General features: G+C 36.9%; 1 protein-coding gene across 5 annotated transcripts in view; it reads left to right on the top strand.

Moving 5' to 3' along the window:
* CCDC85A (coiled-coil domain containing 85A) overlaps positions 1-19399 on the top strand; it is a 260019-nt gene that overhangs the window by 43437 nt on the left and 197183 nt on the right. The gene's annotated exons all lie outside the window — the stretch shown is intronic.

Below are 19399 nucleotides of genomic sequence, written 5' to 3'. Positions count from 1 at the left end.
TTTGAGTGATCTTTTCACATTTGGAAAAGTTCAGAAATAGGTGAGGGTTGATAAAGACCAGAGACTCAGACTTTGGACTGAAGACTGGCAGAAACAGTTGACTTAGTCCTGGATATAGATAGCCTGGAGAGGGAAAGAACCATGAAGAGATTTTGTTTGTTATTCTTGTTCCTGGAAAAAAAAGAGAGCTTGCCACCTGGAATAGGGATGCTGCTGATACTCAAAGGCAAGTAGTATCAAACTAAAATAGAGAGGAAGTGTGGGATCTCTAATCTATATAAAGGGATCACCAGAGGCTATATATCACTTTAGTTTTAATATGTTATCTGTTTTGTTGTATTTTAATTTTTGTCAAATATTTCTCAATTATGTTTTAATATAGTTCATGAGATATTGGAATATTGAGGGTCCTTTTGATTGTTTAGCATTTGACACTTTTGTTCTAAAGGAGTGGAGACGGGGAGGTTTCCCACCTATTATAAGGTAGGGTTCTAGTTCTCTTAGGAAGAACCTGGCATTACTTATAGCCAAGGACTTTAGCTGAGTCAGATATTGGAGTCAAGGAACACTGTGGCCAAGCATCAGAGCCAATATGGAAGCAACAGGGACTATGGCCAAGCATCAGAGCCAAGATGGAGGCAATGGAGATTATAATCAAACAGTGTAGCCTCAAACTAAGCTTAGTAGACTAATCCTAGGGAGTCCAGGGGATATGTATGATTATATATTATATGTATGTGTGCATGTATATATACACACATATGCTATTGTACCCCATGGGATATACACATATGTATATGTACACATACATACCTAGGAGGAACATCAGAACACCAGAAGCCATAAGAAGCCCAACCCTGATGGAGATATAAATTGTTGTTCTACATGTATTTCCATGCATATATGGGGAAGGGGGAGTTCTTATGAAATCTCTCTGTATTTGCTTGTTCTCTCCATTGATGATTAATGCTTGCTGGAGAATGTGCCCTAGGTTATAGAGAGAGTGCTCTAATATCAGTGCTTTTTATGCATTGCTAATAAATGCCTTTGCTCTAAGCTAAATGTGTTCTCTGGCTGACTATTGAAAAATAAACACATCATTGGAGTCTCATAAGCTATAATTTTAGGAGTGTGGGTACATAGAATACCTCATATTTCAAGGAGATTGTAATAGAGCAGGGGAAGATAACATATAAAAGGAAACTAAAGAGGTGTGTGTGGCAGAAGAAGGTTACTTGGACAGGAGAAATAAATACAGATAGTCAAGAGTAGAACTCAGTGAGGACTGGAATGCACAAGACTGACTCAGGCATTTTCTCACTTCTGCTTCCTAAGGCAAACTTCTCTATGGAGAGCTAACCATTGGGAATTATTTTTCATATATCAAGTCTGAATCTTATACCCTTCATAATTAATCCATTGTTCCCAGTTGTCCTCCCCAGGCAGGGCTAAGCAGAACAAGTCTAATATTTCTCCCATGTGAGAGTTTTTCAGATACTTATATTTCCTTCAAGTCTTCTCTTCTTTAAGCTAAACATTCTCCATTCCTTTGACTTATCTTCCTGTGACATGGTCCCTTTTAGTGGTGACAAGAGACAAGAAATTTAAACACAGCATCAAACATTTTGTAGGAATATTTGTCCCCTATTTTATCATGGATAATCTATTGCTCCTTTCTCAAAGTTCCTCTCCCTGGTTGTTATTCTGGATCCTGCCCTGTACAATGTCCACATAATGGGGCAGATCATCTCATTCTAACCACAGACCTGACAAGGGAATGGGTGACAAAAACAACAAAGGGGATAAACAGCAAGAAGAGAAAATACCAAATTCTCCTATTCATTGTCATCAATTGTCTTGTCAATTTCTCTGTCATACTCTTGTATTCATGGATTTTGAGATCATTGGGAGAGTATCTACTCTAGGACCATTTCTGACTTGTTTGTCAAAAACTATATTAGTAGAGGAGTAAAGAAAAGAGAGATATATGCAAACACAGATGAGGCATTTATTAAGCAATTGCTAAGTGCCAAGTAAAAACAAGAAAATAAGATGGACCCTACTCTCAAGTAGCTTATATTCAAATTGGGACTGATCAAACACAAAGAAGAGTTGTAGTAAAGTGGGGAGGGAAGCCAGGCAGCTGGTGGGGAAATTGGAGCAATCAGGAGAGAGATCTAAGAATGTATTCAACTTCCTTGTATTGTTTTTATGTTTGAAACTGATGCTGGAATCTTTTCCTTTGTCCATCTCATCTTTATGCTTAGGAAAACATTTGGGGCTGCGTGAAGATATTTTCCCTATCCCTTTTATATATAGCAAAGGGGGAACAAAATATATTTGCCCCTAGATAAAAGTATTGTTGATAGATGGACTAGTAACTGAGAGGAACTTAAAGAAGATAGAGATGAGGAAGGAGCTATGGGGTAGAGTGACAGCAAGCAGGCAGAAGTGAACTTGGAAGAGTTTTGTTCTTTTCTTGTTTGGTAGCCATGAGGCAGTGATGAAATTTGCCTTGTGTCAGAATTTGATGGACTGGCAAAGCTTTGGAGCTGGGACTGCCACTAGGAGTAAGGGTGGGGCAGGAAGTAGCTTGGCCAAGAAAGGATTTGTTGGGGAGAGAGCCTTTGCTAGAGGACCCATCAAACTCCAGCCTGTGATTCCAGGAATTTACATATGCCTTTAGGAGTAATGGTTCAAGGATTTCTGATTTGTTTTCCTTCTTTTAATAAAACTTTCTTCTGTAATAATATGACCTACCTGCTTGCAAGTAAGGGATTAGTCTCAGTATACTGGGGAGAGCCAGATATGCATATCTCCAGGTTTCTTGGATGGCTGGGATGAGCCAAGGAAAAAAATCACCTAAAGTATACTCTGGTCATTGTGTCATGAGAGTCTTTTACATAAGGATTACTCTGTAATATCACAGGATTTAGAGGTTGATGAATTTCATTTCAGAATTTACCAGTCGAATAACAGAGGAGTGGTCTATTTATTCTTAACTGGCATTAAACTACATGCCATTTAGGCAGCAGTTATTAAGTACCTGTGATGCACCTAACACTGTGCTAGCTACCAGAGAGAGACAAAAACTGGACAGGCCTTCCTTGGTCTTGAGACATTTACTGTGGAAATAAATTGTACCTGGATTGCTACAAAATAAATACAATGAAGTAATTGGTGGGAGGATCAGCAATGACTAGGGGAATCAGAAATACATGGGACCTGTGGTCTAGCATTTCCAAATCTGATTTTATAATGATTGCACTCAAAGTTGGAGGGGGCTATTCAAAACATATTTCTTTGGCCCTATAGAGCTATGTAATTGTTAGTTATTATTATTAATATTATTAAGCTTCTCCTTGGAGTGTGGGAGGAAGGAGTAGGTGATTGTAGTCTGAAGAATGGGTTACAGCATCCAGGCTCAACAGAGATGTCAATCTTTTAAATGTTTTATTTATGTATTAAAGATTCATAATTTAACATACTCAAGGAACCCTCTTAAGAGAGAATAAAGTGCTTTCTAAAGAGATAATAGTAAAGAATAGTTATTTCAAACACATTGCCTTGAAGTGATTCCTCCCTCACCTCTTCCACCTAGCCTCCAACTTTTTAATACCAAAAAAACAAAAACCCAAACCAGTTAGCTGCCATTAATGAAATCCGATTGTCAAATAGTTGGTCACTGTAGAACAAAAACTAAGAGAAATCTTTAGCAGTTCAGATGAAATGATTTTCTAGATGAGAAAGCCTTTGGGTAGAAATTAGTGGTCTCAAAAACTATAGTTCACACAGCAATTCCTCAGTGACTCATTATCTGTGTCTTCCCCTCCTACATTTCTTTCTTCCTTCCTCTGATCTCTTAATTCAGCACTTCTGAAGCAAGCAGAAAGATCTGGTTGACTTTTTGGCTTGTGTTTATTTTGTGATTTGCCTTGGTTTTTTGCCTCTGTTATATCAGCATCAACATTATATAGAAAGAATATCCCCATAGTTAAGATTAGACTTTGTTTAAAGTCAAGATCTTGATCTCTGTTATAATAAGTACATTTTGGTTAAATGTATGTAAATACCTCCTTCTTCTAGTCTTACACTAAAGTTCAAAATGAGGATGGAGTCAATCAGAAAGAAGACCTGTATAGACTTTGATGAGATCTCTTTTTCCTCATCTGTAAAGTGGATATAATAGGCAGCTTGCCAGATGACATAGTGGATAAAATGCTGCACAGGAAGGGTTAAGTTAAATTCTGGCCCAATTGCTTACTAATTATTCAGCCTGGGCAAGTCACTTAGTTTTTGTCTGCCTCAGTTTCCTCATCTATAAAATGGAGACAATGACAGTACTTACCTCATTGTGAGGATCAAATAAGATATTTCTATAGCACTCTAGAAATCTTAAAGTGCTACATAAATGTAAGATACTGACATTTTTTCTTTGTAGGATTTTTGTGCTATTAAAATGATATAAGTAAATAATTTTACAAATTTTAGATTATATTGCTGTTGTTGTTCAGTCTTCTGACTCTGTGACCCATTTGGGGTTTTCTTGGCAAAGATACTGGAGTACCTCACCATTTTCTTCTCCAGTTCCTTTCACAGATGAGTAAACTGAGGCAAATGGGGTTAAGTGACTTGCCCAGTGTCACATGGGCTTGTAAATGCATATATTGACAAATTTACATTTTACAGATGAGTAAACTGAGGCAAATGGGGTTAAGTGACTTGCCCAGTGTCACATGGGCTTGTAAATGCATATATTTACAAAATTTACAAATTTACAATACAGGCTAGATTTGAACTCAGGAAGAAAAGTTTTCCTAACTCCAGGCCCAGGGCTGTATCCACTATGCTACTTAGCTGCCCCAGAAAATGTGCAATTGCAATCTATTATTACTGTGTTCAGTCATAATAAGACCCATTTGAAGAACGATGATCTATTCTAGATACCACATTATAAGAAAGACTTTGACAAAGCTGGAGAGATTACAGAGGAAAAGGCAGCCAGTATGGTCAAGTGCTCAGAATATATTCTGTATAAGGATATTTAGATGGAAATTAGATTGTTTAAAGGGAATATTATAGCCATCTTTCAAATATTTGAAGGAAAACCCAAATGCAAAAAGGAAGAGACTTGTTCCCCAGAGGATAAAACTGGGAGTAACCAGTGGAGAAAATAAAGAGGCAAATGCAGGGCTGATGTTTGGGACAATTTCTTAACAACTGAGGCTTTCCTTAGGTGCCCTGGGCTCTCTCAGGATGGAACAGGTTCTCCTCTGGCTATCTTTTAACTGGAGCTGAATGTGCACTTGAGGAGAACTAGGTGGTCTTTGAGGTGGCTTTGAGCTTGGAAATCCTGTGATTCTCATTTGTATGATGCTAGTATCATAGTTCTAGAGCTGCGGAGAAGCCATAGGTCTAACCCCCTTGTTTTTAATCATGAGGAAACTTAGATGTAGGCAGGTTAAGTGACTTAACTGAGGGGGGCATAGGCAGTGTCAGGGTTGTAAATGGAATGGAAGTAAGCCTTTTATGTCTGGTAGACATAACCTTTGAAAAGAGGGAATTATTTCTAGTGTCCCAAAAATCTAGGACAAGAGGAAAAAATGTGTTTCTCAAAACAAATGTTTTAGCAGTGCTTAAAGGGGTCATTTCTCACTTAAAGTAAGAATATACTCAAGTTTAGTCTAATGTATCACATGTCAGAATTATCTGAGAATTCTAGCAGATGTGGTGGTGTTATAGTAACTGTATGTGAAAATTATAGAAAGCATCAGACTGTGCCTCTCAGAGTGCAGTTTGCCAACCCTTTTGTTAGTAATAATTATCTTTTTCTTAATTAGGTTTGTCTGATTATTGATTTCTTAAAATATGTGCATATTTTAAGGATCAGAGAGAAGTCAATTTTTGGAAAAGCTTCATTAAATTTGGTTTTACAGTCCCTGTGTTGTGCATGCTGAAGTGTGGGGACATATGGTATCACTTCTGATATAACATCTTGTGTAAAAAAAAAAACAGCTTCACTTAAGGAAAAACATATCTAGCAATAAAATGAAATTTCCTCAGTAAAAATTACTTAAAAAATTTTTAACAATAATGCCACATGTGACTCAGATCAACTGCCAAATTTTTGCTTCCTTCACTATGAGAAAGGGATTTAAAAATAATAACTTGAAAATGAGAATGACAGACAACCCAGTAAAATTAATAACATTACTGAGCATAAACATACTTGGAAAAGAAGTAACTTAAAATAATTCTGATTAGTGATTCCTCATGAATTTTTTGAATTAATTTTTTTTTCTGGGGCAGCATGTGCATTCCTGAATAATTTGAAATTGTCTTTCTATGTATTTAAGGCTGGTAAGAAAAGAAGCTGCAAAAAAAAGAAAGAAAGAAAGAAAGAAAGAAAGAATGGCTCATACATTTCATGCAGTAAAAAATTAGAGAAAGGCCACAAGAAAGGCCTATTGGAGAAGGAGGCACTTGAAGCTGAGCCTTGAAAAACAATAACAACAATAAAACAATTAGATTTTAGGTATTTAGTGCTTTATAATTTTCAAAGGGCTTTATAGAAGTTGTCTTAAGAGGCAATAAAGAAGAAAAAGTATTCCAGTTATGGGGAGCACCTTCTGAATAGGGAAAGCAGATTTTATGGGGAGCAGCAAGGAGGCCAGCTTGACTTAAATGTAGAGTGTATGAGGTGGAGTCATGAATAATCTGTCTGGAAATATGGTTTGGAGACAGATTTTGAAGGATGTTAAATGCCAAACAAGAGTTTGTCTTTTATTCTAGAGAAAAAAGCTTAGTTGTTAGAATGACCCACAGGCCCACTCTCATGTCTAGATCTAGTAGACATTGGCTTCTCCATTGCTTTTTTCCTTTCCATCTGTTAGGAACTCAAATGTTCCTTTGGATGTGATTAGATAAATCAATGTTTGCTGTCATCTCTGGTTTCCTTGTTGCCACTAAAGAACTGTAGTCCAGCCTCAGGGCTCTCCGGTGTTAGGCCAATGGAACTGCCCAGGTCTACATTGTCAGTATCAACATTCAGTTATGGAGACCACCAGCTCACTTAGAAAAATGACGAATCTGATACCCATGAGAATTATTGACCCTAAATAGTCCAGGATTGTGATATTAGTTGGGAATTTGGGCTAATGGGGCTTATATTCAGTTTTGAATAAGTTATTCTGCTCACACAGGTTGATTTCTTAGACAGAAAGCAAATAGATAAAATAAAAATTCTGATTACTTGAGTGTCAATATCACTTTAAAAAATCCCCTTATCTTCCATCTTAGAATCAATATTGTGTATTGGTTCCAAGACAAAAGAATGGTAAAGGTTAGGCAATGGGGGTTAAATAACTTGCACAGGGTCACAGAACAGGGAAGTGTCTGAGGTGACATTTGAACCCAAGACTTCCTTGTCTTTCTGCCTGTCTTTCAATCCACTGGGTCATCTAGCTGCCCTCTTAATTTCACTTTCATGGAATGTCCACTTGAATACTGGTATAAACATAAAGAACTTCTAACAATGAGACTTCTTCTGTTTCAGGAAATCAGTAAGCATTTATTAAGCCCCCAGGATGTCTACCCCAAGCACGTGAAGACCTTCCTTTGCTAGTTTCACTTGGAGATGGCATAATTCCTGGTGATAATGAGTTTAGTGGATAGCCATGACTTTGAAGCAAATGGAAGCAGTGGAGCAGAGTTGGAGGTGATTAGAATTAAGGAGGCTGAAGAACTTGAAGCTGGGGTTTTGGGTGACAGAAGCTGCTATTGGGTTCTGAAATAAATTTTGATTTTAGGGTGTTCAGAGACCTGCATTGGAAACCTGTTCCTGATAGTAGTTGTGTGAACATGGGCAAATCACTCAAAAACAAAGAATAGAAACAAGTGTTTCCATGGTAATTTCTAGGAGGAAATCTCAAAGGACTGGAGTTTATCTTCATTCCTGCGTAATGAAAAAATGACTACAAAAGAATGTGTTCAAGTGACCAAAGGACTTGGTAGATAGTATTCAAAGTTTCTTTCTTAGGAAAATAATGGTTTTTTTTTCCTTTTGCTTTCTCCTTTCCCCTCCTGAGTGTATCACCATGGCATCCTGGAAGAGCACTGGCTTTGAGGTCACAGGAGGATCTTGGATTGACTTCTAACTGATATGTTCTATCTTTGTGATCTTGGGCTAGTCACTTAAGTTTTTCCAAGACTTTTATTTTAACTGCAAAAGAGAGAGAGACTAGTATTTGATCTTAAAAATTTTTTTCATATTTTTTCCCAATTACATGTCAAAACAATGCTTAATAAATGTTTTCTGACATTTTGTGATCCCTGTTCTCCCCCTCCCTCCTTCCCCTCCCTGAGGTGGCAGGTAATATGATATAGATTACACATGTACAATCACATAATACATATTTCCATATTTTTCATGTGGAAGAAGCATATCATTTGTACAAGAAAAAGCTCATGAAGGAAATAAAATGAAGAACAGGGATGGGCTTTTTTCTTTATTTGTATTCCTAGTGTTTAACACAGTGTTTGACACATAATCAGCACTTATTAAATAATTATTTGCTGCCTGATAGATTCTTAATTAATGTGAATAAATTCATACTTTGATAGAATCTATTTATTGATTTGAGTATTGTGAGTATTGATGTGAGTATTGAAGGAGTCTATTAAATTTAAGACCTATGTGATAATGCCATTCCCCATTTCCCCTTTTATTTGGTAAATAAGGTAAATTATCAAGTTGGCTGCTCCCATTTGGGAAAAAAATTTTTAAAAAAAATACGTGGATTGCAAAATTATGAAATTGCCTCTTCAGTTTTGAAACTATTTGCAAAAGAGGAGCTACAAAAAAAAATTTAACCATTGCAGCAAAATTAAAATTCTCAAATTTCTACAATGGACACTTTGAAGGACAGCATCCATGGTAGATGAGTGAGATTTGTTGTATTCATCAAAATTTGTCTCCTGAATCTGTGTGTTTTTTTAAATTATACTAATGTACTGATTATGTTCATTATGTATCTCAAGAAGGCAAAGGTCTGTTGAAGATCATATTTCATGAAATAAGACCTGAAAATATGACTAAAGATGAATTCAGTTATTAGTCTTGTGTTCTTAATAGCAGAAACCATAGATTTTCTTATTTAAATATGTCTGCAACCATCTTTTCTAAGAGAGAAGTATCCTAGCCTTAGAGATGCCTTTCCTTGAATGACCAGTCATGAGGAGAGCAAGTCTTTCTATGTAGGTTGCCTATTGTCTAATGAGAATGTTTACTATCTAACGAGAATTAACTATTATTGGTATATGTGTATGCATCAGTTTCATGATCAGCCAAAGTATTTAAGATCAAGCCTGTAGTATTTAGAATTGTATTTTCATTGGCTAATATTTTAAGATTATCTAGTCTAGGTGTCTGTCACATTTTATAAATGAGGAAACTGAGTCCCAAAGAGGTGGAGTGATTTGTGTAAAGCCCCACAGTTGGGTAGCAGAACCAAGATTTCTGCCTGGCTACTTATTACAAATCTAGTGACTTTTCCCATTGTATCACATGGCCTTGATTTGAAAATTTCAGGATATAGAGTCAAATCATCTAAGAACTATGGTCTCCCTGGGGGATTCTTACAATTAAAAAATCCATAAATCTAGATCTGGAAGGGACTTCAAGGGCCATTTTTACAAGTGAAAAAAACCTCAGGACATGGCAGGCAGCATGGTATAGTGGAAAGAACACTGACCTTGGAGTTCATAAACCCAAGTTAAAATATTGACTTCCACTTACTACCTGTGTGACTTTGGTTCTCTTAACCTTTGAGGTCTCAGCTTCTTCCAGGATCAAATGAGGGATTTGTATTAGATGTCCATATAGTTCCTCAGAGATCTGTGATCCCAGGAAATGAGTCCCCCAAGGACATACAAATAGTAAATGGCAGAACCAGGATGAGAAGCCAAACCTTCCAATTTGAAATCGAATGTTCTTTCATTCATACCACATGGCCCATGATGTATCCTTCCAATTTGCAGCCATCCTAACAGATGAGTTCTGTCTTATTTTCCAACAATGAGGAATATCTCAATTAAGATGCTTCTCTAAAGTAATCTGGACCTTATTTACTTTTCAGAAACCATTACCTATTATTGCTAAGCCAAGAATCACATAAAATGTCATCTTATTGGTGTTTACTGTAGGAGAATCAGGGCTATGAATAGAAAGTCATTAGCTGAAACAACTAGGTGTTGCAATGGATAGGGCAGCTGGACCGGTGTTGGAAAGACTCCTCTTCCTGAGTTCAAATCTGGTCTCAGATTCTGTGACTCTGGGCAAGTCATTTAACCCTGTTTCCTTCAGTTCTGTATTTCTAAGATGAACTGGAGTGGGAAATGGTGAGCCATTTCAGTATCTTTGCCAAGAAATCGCCAAATGGAGTCATGGAAAGTTGGATATGACTGAAAAACTGCTAAACAACAGCAATAACAATCTGGGGTCTAGGGCAAGGAATAGGTCCTAGTACTGTGATTCTGACAAAGTAGGGAGTAGAAGACTCATAGAAACACAATTAGACTGTTTCTACTCCTTGGTCAAAGGTTTATAAGATTTGGAGTCCAAAGAGACCTTGGAGATGTCTCCTCTAGGGATTCAGGGTCACACTGGAATCTTTTGGAAGTCTGGTGAAGGCTATGGAGCCCTTCTCAGAATAATGTTTTGAAATTCATTAAATAAGGCGCATAAGATTGTAAAGGAATCTAAGAAACAGTTACAAAATTATTAAAAAAAAAACAATTAGTAGACCCCAGATGAAGAATTCCTGAACTAGTCCAATTGCTTCATTTTACCAATGAGGAAAGAGGCCCCAAGAAAACATGATCCCTCAAATCACAGGGAGCAAGGCTGGGATTAAATCCAAAATGGAGGTGTATAGCATGCTCTGTGCTGTGTCATTCTCAGTTGCCATGAGACAGTGAAGAAGAGGTTAATCTCAGCATTGAACAGCCCTGCTTCTGAAGAAGGGATTAACCTCTGTTGCTATTTTGCTCAGAGTCTTTGGCCTTCCTTGGCTTTTAGCACAATCCATTTGTGGCTCTGTAGCAGCATTAGACACACTGACACTTCTGGAGCCTTGTCTTCTGGAATGATGCTTAGCTACTAAGAAATGATGGAGTACCACCTGCCTTCCTCGAACTGCCTGACCTGTAAAACTGCCTGCAATGAAAAGCATATTAAGAGGAAAAGTTTCTTTAAAGCAGTGAGCTGCATACTGTCCGTGCTGCTCTAGGCTGTTTTTTTTTCCCTTTGAGAGGGTATTTGCCTTTCTTCATATTCAACCCCACAAATGTAAAATATGTTTTTGAACATTTGTTGATGGCTTATTGCATTCTTGCAAATAATTGACAGCCAATCTTTCTCTGAAGAAGGCATCTGACCATTGCTTATGGGAGCTGAACCTCACACATTGTTGTTCCTCTTTGTACACCAAAATTTTTGATTTATTATCTGAATTTTTCAGTCATCTAAATGTTTTTTTGGTAATTCATCCAATTTATTTTTAAATAATTATTTTGTCATCGATCAATGAGGAACTTAAGAAAACAGGAATAAAGTGTTTTGTTTTTTTTTAAGGAAAATACCTGATCAGAAGAGATAGGATAGTCATGTTGTAAAGGTCAGGTATAAAAGGAAGATGACTTGAATTCTTTACTTCTAATCTCACAATGATATGAGATAGCTATTGATAGATCTATATTAGCTAATCCTTTTTTTATTAAGCACCTACTATGTGCCACACACTAGTATTACCAGAAAAACAGTTCCTGCCCTGAAGAAGCTTACTTTGGAAGGGGTAAAGGAGAAGAAGGAAGTAGAGAAAGGAGGTAGTGAAATATAAGGAAAAGTCTGGAGTGTTAGGAGCTGAGCCAAGTTAGAAGTGAGCATGAGCAGGCACACAGGTCTATCACCACCTTTGTTTCTCTTCTTCAGAATGATGAATTTCTCCTCCATTTGAGGAAATGTGTAGGAATGATGTTATATGCTAAGAAACATATAAAAACAAGCAGGACAGCCCATAGTCTCAAAGAACTTACATTCCAATGAAGGAAGAAAGAAAAGAAGTGCTTATGTTGTTCCAGGCACAAAGGAATGGGAAGGGTCCCCACATAGGAGAATAGCGAGTAGATAAGAAGTGTCAGGAAAAAATCTTGGTTGCAAAGAGATAAGACAAAGGACTCATCAAGTAGGGATGGGGAGATCTGGGAGTAGAGACCTACTTTTCACTGATGTGAAGATTATCAGAGAGTGGAAAATGAGGACATGATGGAGAGACTGCAGAAAGTTAAGAAATCAAGGAAGATCTCCTTCATTTTAGGTGGTCTTGGTCAAGAATTGTACAGAATGGGCAGTCATGGATTGATTGTGCTTTGAATCATTAAAGGAACATGCAGATTGATGAGACCAAAAGTCTATTTCAGTATTTGAGTTGAAAGTCCTTAATGGTGACCTGCTATTTCTTTTGGCTTTCAGTACAGCTAAAATATCAACAAATACAGAAAACAGTGCAATGGTAGGGGGAAGGGAGATGTAACTTGCTATCCATTAAAGGGGCAAGAAGTTTTACAATACTGCAGCAATGGCTATCACACATAGGATTAATTAGATAATGTTATTTCCTAGGATATAAATATTTTAAAACTTTGCATTAATTCATTTCAGTTTCCATCCAGGCAGCCTCTGATGACTGCTATTATTGTTTCCACCTGACATCCTTGTTAAATGGAAGATTAGCAAGGGTCAGAGAGCTGTTAAAAACAGATTAGCCTCAAATTGAGGCAGGGCTATAAAGAATAAATTTAGCACCTGGGGTGAGACCTAGAAAATATACTCAAATTCAGTTGTATTGTTTTGGGGTGGATGGGGAAGACAGAGAGTACAATACAGATAGAAATCCAGGAAATTTGGAAATTCACACTGAAGAATAAGTCTCTGCAGCAATCAGGGTGCTGGTCTCAGCCTTGCCAGCAGCTTAATTTGCTCATGCTTTTTGCTGTGACTTATGGGCTTTAAGCTTGGTCCTTCCATTCCAGCTTCTCTTCTCACCCTGCATACCTGTCCTGGCACTGGGACCAGGAAACTTTGAGCACACTGTTTCAATATGTCTTAAGTATTTTAAAATCTTAAATTTGTCATTCTACCTGTTGGCTACTTATGTCATCTTTGTACCATCTGTAGATTTGAGAAGCATGCCTTTTCTGTCTTCCCTTTTCTGGGAGAGGGGGCAATTTCTAGAACCTATTGCTTGCAAGTTGGGATGGCATCCTTTCTATAAAAAATTCTTAATAGATTCACAAGTGTCCCACTCCTTCTTCCTCCCTTCATCACAGAAGTTATCTGGGAGACAGACATCTTCAGACAAATTAAATCATTTTTGTCTTTACTTTTTATTAGTTCACTCTCTGGAGGTAACACTCACAGTCTATTCTTCCAATATTAATTCTGTAGCTATGTATGATGTTCTCTTGGTTCTACTCATTTTGCTGTTTATTGTCTTGTGTAGCTCTTTCCATTTTTTTTTAATTAGCCTGCTCATTGTGTCTTTGGTACAGTAGTTTTCTACCACAACATACCACAATTTATTTATCCATTCCCTGATTGATGCTGCATCTGTTCAATTTCCAATTCTTTGCCATCACAAAGAGAGGTGCTATGAATATTTTGGAACAGATGGGTTTATTTCCTTCTTCCCTGATTTCATTGGGAAACAGACCCAGCAATAGGTGTAAGGATATACACAGTTTTATAACTCTCTAGGTATAATTCCAAATTATTCTCCAAATGGTTGGATCAGTTCATAGCTCAACAGTGTATGTGTCCTCATTTTCCCACATGGGATAGTATCCTGTATCTGGTTTTCTTACCTTGTTGGGTGACTGTGATGAGAGAAATTGCTCTGGCATCTTTTGAGTACAGTAGAGTGACCTGCACCACATTGATTCTGATGCCATTGCTAAGAGGTCACAATCCCAGATAATCACAGATCTAGAGCTTGTAGGGACTGCAGAATCCATATACTTCAACTCTCTCATTCTACAGATGAGGAAACTGAGATCCACAGAGGTGGAATGATTTGTCCAATGTCACATGGGTAGCAAACATCCTGGATAAGATAGGAACCTGAGATCTTTAATTGAAGAATAAATTTTCTTTCCACCTAACTATGCTAATGTGTTTTAGCTTTTTCTTGATTTTGGAAATACTAAGATACCTTCTGGTCAGTTTCAGTAGGAAAACCTTTAGTAGTCAGAGATGGTGCGGAGTATGAGAAAAAGCACTGGATTTGGAGTCATTGACCTGGAGTTTGAAATCCTGGGTCTTAATTTCCTCATTAGTAAAACAGGGCTATTGGACTATATGGTTTCTAGGATCTGCTCCAGCTCCAAATCCCATTGGGTAGTCTAAAGGAGGCATAAGCTAAAGAAGACAGAATAGTTATTGAAAATGTCATGAGCAGTGGATACTACATAAGAATATGAATATCCTCAGGTACTTACATGGAATTATTACCCTTTCTTTCTCCCACCCCCAATTATGTATAGTGAGTTCTAAGAAATTCTTCAAGCACTGCTTGCCATTTTTATATGAGAATCTCAAATGATTGGTTTTAAGTCCTGTTTCTAATTCTTCCTCCCCACCTCTCACCCCTCATCAGACTACCTTGTCTCTCTATTCTCTTCAGGCTATTCAGGAATGGTAAGCCCACCCTCAGACAGTAGCACAAGTGAAGTGTGTGTTGCCTGGCAACCCAAGGAAAAGCTTTAAGGTTTTTAGATTTTTAATAATTCAGGGTTTTACTATTCATTTGCTTTATAAAAGTGAATTTGGTATTTGCAAAAGAATAGCCCTGGAGGGAGAGAAAACTGGACAGCACAATTACAATCCATTCCATATTTCTTTCTCAAGGTTCATGAGAGAAAAAAAGTGAGGAGATCTTGTCTCCAGGGAAGTTTTGATTAATATCAATGATGAATCCCCTGAAATAATCACATATGTTTAAATTTGCACTATTTGAAGTTCTAATTATGTAAAACATGGTAATTGGTTCCAGTCCACCCAATGGAAATATTCAGTTTGAATTCAAATGCTACTGTCACTTTAGGGGATTCATTATTTGTGCTAATTGGACACCTATTATATTAGAGTTATCCTGTAGAAACACGGCACTCTGTAGCAGTGCCTCATTATGATTCTAAAGGCTCTGCTCTAACTTTATCCAGTACAGTATATATGGGAGGGTCAGGGGGACAAGAAATCTTTCTTTTATATGGAATTCCTCACTTCTTTAAAAGATTAAATTGTGGGAATCTATATAACATTTGAAGGTTTACAGAGGACGGATGTCTCATTTGATGCTCACAATCATTTTACTGGTCATAATATATGATTTGCCACTGATGAAGTTGACCCTAGTATGGGTTTCTCCCTGTTGTAGATTGGCAGTTTCTCTGTAATTTATGGTCTCAGAGAGTTGCCTGGATGGAGGGATGGACAGGAAAAGTGAATCCAAAGTGGTTAGTCAATTATGCCAGAGGCAGGACCTGAACCCAGTTCTTAGAGTAAAGAAATTATACTGGACTCAAAATTAGGAAGACCTGAGTTTGAATCTTGTCTCAGGCACTTATTCTCTATGTGACCTTTGAGTAAATGATTTAATCTCTTTCAGTCTCACTTCCCTCATTTTTGAAATGGAGGTAGTAATAGGTATCTACCATACAGGTTTACTGTGAAGATTAAATGAGGTCACATATGCTAAATGACTTGTAAACTTTAAAGAGTTATTCTTGATCTGATGGTCACCCTTATATTGACCACAATGCAGCAATTTTTATCTCCATTTCATGGAGGAGACTGAGGCTTAGAGGTACTAAGTAAACTGGACATGATTACACATTTAGAGTCAGAGGCAGGATTTGAACCTTGATATCTCTTGACTTTATGCCTCTTCTTACTTAACATCCGAGTCATCAGAGGTTAATGCTCACATTGATGAGATTACATAGCCATTAAAAGTGTTGAAGTATGCATTTCTACCCTGGTTTCCAAGTTAGAGTTAGATTCTTGAGAATGGGGGTCATGCCTCTTTTGTGGTATCTTCTCAAGTGCCTGGTTTAATGCAATGTGCCTATTTACTATTCTTGAGAAAATTTTTGATCTACAAGGTAGCCTTTATGTCTTCTTAAATGTCTGTAATTACAGGGAGATTCCAGGATGTGGACAGCCATAGTGGTTTGTATTCAACTACTTATTCTATTCTAGTCAGAAAATCACTCAACACATATCATTTCTCTGATTGCCATTATAGCCCCTTACAATAACATATAAAGCTAGATGCCTGTATTTAATTTAAAAAGCATATTTCCAAGAAAAATAGATTGAGTTACAAAGTAATGAGGGAGGTACTAACTTCCCCAGAGACTAGGGGTCTAATATATAGTAAATCTCCTCACTCCCTTCCTTTCTCTTCTCTCTCTTCCCTTCGTTCCTTCCTTCGTTCCTTCGTTCCTTTGTTCCTTTGTTCCTTCCTTCCTTCCTTCCTTCCTTCCTTCCTTCCTTCCTTCCTTCCTTCCTTCCTTCCTTCCTTCCTTCCTTCCTTCCTTCCTTCCTTCCTTCCTTCCTTCCTTCCTTCCTTCCTTCCTTCCTTTTCCTTCCTCCTTCTCTTTTCCCTTCCTCCCCTCCTTCTTATTTTCTTTCCTTCCTCATTCCACCTACCAACGGGATTGAAGGAAAGGCAAATATTTGCCCCAAGCATTCTTTGCTATAGACCCTTTCAACAGGTTGATGTTAAGGCTCCATTAGATTTATGTTGAATCTCAGGAATTTAGCTCAGGTGAGGATTTTCCCATATCTTTCCAAAAGTGTGATTTTACTGGAGAATTTTCAGTCTGAAAGTGCTGTGTACTTTTTTTTCCCTTTTTTTGGAAGTGAGTTATTGTGGAGCTTCTGAGTGAGGAAACTCTACTATTATAGATTGGCAACAATTCTGAAACTTAAAGTCTTTGAGTAGGTGCTTAACTTAATATTTGTTTGTTGATTTCTCTAAGTGATATCTTCCTCACATATTGAAGTTATAGCAAAAAAATGTTCCTTCCATCCAATTTTCTTAAAACATTTCATAAGGATCTTTTCTTGATGTGGACCCATTAATTTATGTTCAAATCTCCACTTGTCACTAATTATGTTCACACCTGAATCCTGGGCTATTGACTTCTTTGAAGTACTCTCTTTTCCTGTGCAGAAAATATGGCTCAGATTGGAAAGGCTTTGTCATGAGAGCCCCCAAAGTGCTCACATTATTCCATGGGAATTCACTGAAAAATTTGAGACTATTTGAGATTATTGTGGGCCTTGCCACCAGAATTCTGGAAATTTTGTCCTTCAAATCTATATTTTTCTTAAAGCTTCAGACATATTCTCATGACTATGTATTCCCCAACAGTTATTTTACTCTCTCTCATGTACACAGGAGATTAAATTGTATGTGTAAACAATTTCCTTCCACTTTATTTCCTTTTCCTAGTTGGCTGAGTTCAGTGAGCATGAGATATTTTCAATAAATTGCTTTAGGGAATTAAAAAATTAAAAACATATATTTTTCAACTAACAATAAATGATTTCCTTCACTTCTGTTCTTTTTTGACAAGAAAACTAAGCAAAAAAGTATAACCAAACAAAACTCATTTTTTCATTGACCATATCCAAAAATATATATATATCTCAATCTCCATCTTGAGACCATTACCTCCCTGTTAAGAGATGGGTAGCATGTTTCATTATAGGTCCTTAGTGTAAAAAATGGAGGCTGTAACAACCCCTAATCTGTGTATTCTATTTCTGCTTTTCATTTCCCTCCATTCCTACATTAGGACTCCTTGTTTTCCATTGTGTTAAATCAGAGTTGTGTCAGGGAACTTTAAAGAAAGAATCTATTTTTTTGCAAAGTATTTTCAGGATTTTCTAATGCTACAGGAAAGTTTATATCATGATACCAACATCAACAACAACAAAAATTATAGTTAAAATTTATATCATACTGTACAGCTTGTAAGCATTGTTCAAATTTATCTTATTTGATTCTCACCATTACTGTTCAAGGTGTAATTGCTATAGTAATTGTTATCCACCCTTTTTTGTCCAGATGCAGGAAGGGAGTGTTAGAGATTAAGTAACTTGCTAATGGTCACATAACCAACAAGCGTTAGAAGCAGAAATTGGAATTATAGAATTAGAAGAGGACTCATGAACTAACTCATTCCTGAATAAAAATCCTCTCTACAACATACCAGAGAAATTATTCCTCAGTCCTGACTTGAAGATTTAAGGAGCTCTGGGAGATCAGGGATTGGCTTCTGCCTTTCTTTGTAACCCCAGTACTTTAGCACAATTACTGGCATTTATTATGAAATTAATATTGACTTGACTTGACAACAAGCCAGTGTATGTTGTATTTTTTTTTTAAATCAGCCAGTGGATTTGGATGACTTTTGGCAACGTAGCCTTCTTTTTAGTCATGTGAGCATCATCAACCTTCTCTTTTTTCAGTATTTGGTTTTAAGTTTCACATACCTTTACTACCACTTGATTGAACACCTTCAGTTGGATGGATGGCATTTCCTTAATGAAAATAGATAGGATGAATTCCTTCCTGCATGAAAACACTTGTAAACAAAGATGGTTCATTAGGCAACAATGATGAATAATTAGGAAACTGGTCAGAACTCTGAGACACAGGGTCTTAGTCTAGTAATATATTTATAATGTATATGAGACTCTGGCAGAAAGGGAATAAGGAGTTATCATTCTATGTTCCTAATCCCCTAATAATTAGATCTTGGAAACAGCATAAAAACATGAAATGACTCATTCCTTTTTATACATGGTCCCAGAAGTTCATATTTATTTTCCTGTATTTGTATCCTGTTGGACTCCAGAGCGTATGGCGTATGGTTATTTTCCAATGGATTTTTGTGAAACGAGAGTTCAATATGGGAAATGACTTTGTAATATTATAGATTTAATAAGGACAGAGAAGATAATGAAGATTTGGTGGGGCCATATGATGTATTCTTTGTTTTTTTTTTCTTACTAATGGGCCACTTATGGTACCTGAAATGTACAGGAAAACATCATCCAAGTGATACATCAAGCTAGTGACAGTGTGCATCTCTTAAGTCAAAAATAACTTATAAAATCCATTATTCTCATTTTTAATATATTATGATCACTTTAAAATGCATTAAAGCGTATCATGTACATCTGCTCTCTTTGCCTTGCATTGAAGGATAAATGCCAATTGAATACTAGATTTAATATTAGGCTGAAAGTGTAATTATATCTCACATT

Source organism: Monodelphis domestica, chromosome 1 (genome assembly GCF_027887165.1).
Source record: "Monodelphis domestica isolate mMonDom1 chromosome 1, mMonDom1.pri, whole genome shotgun sequence".
Classification (NCBI taxonomy): Eukaryota; Metazoa; Chordata; class Mammalia; order Didelphimorphia; family Didelphidae; genus Monodelphis; species Monodelphis domestica.
Note: the sequence above shows the minus strand (reverse complement) of the source record. Positions and strands in the feature narration are given on the sequence as shown.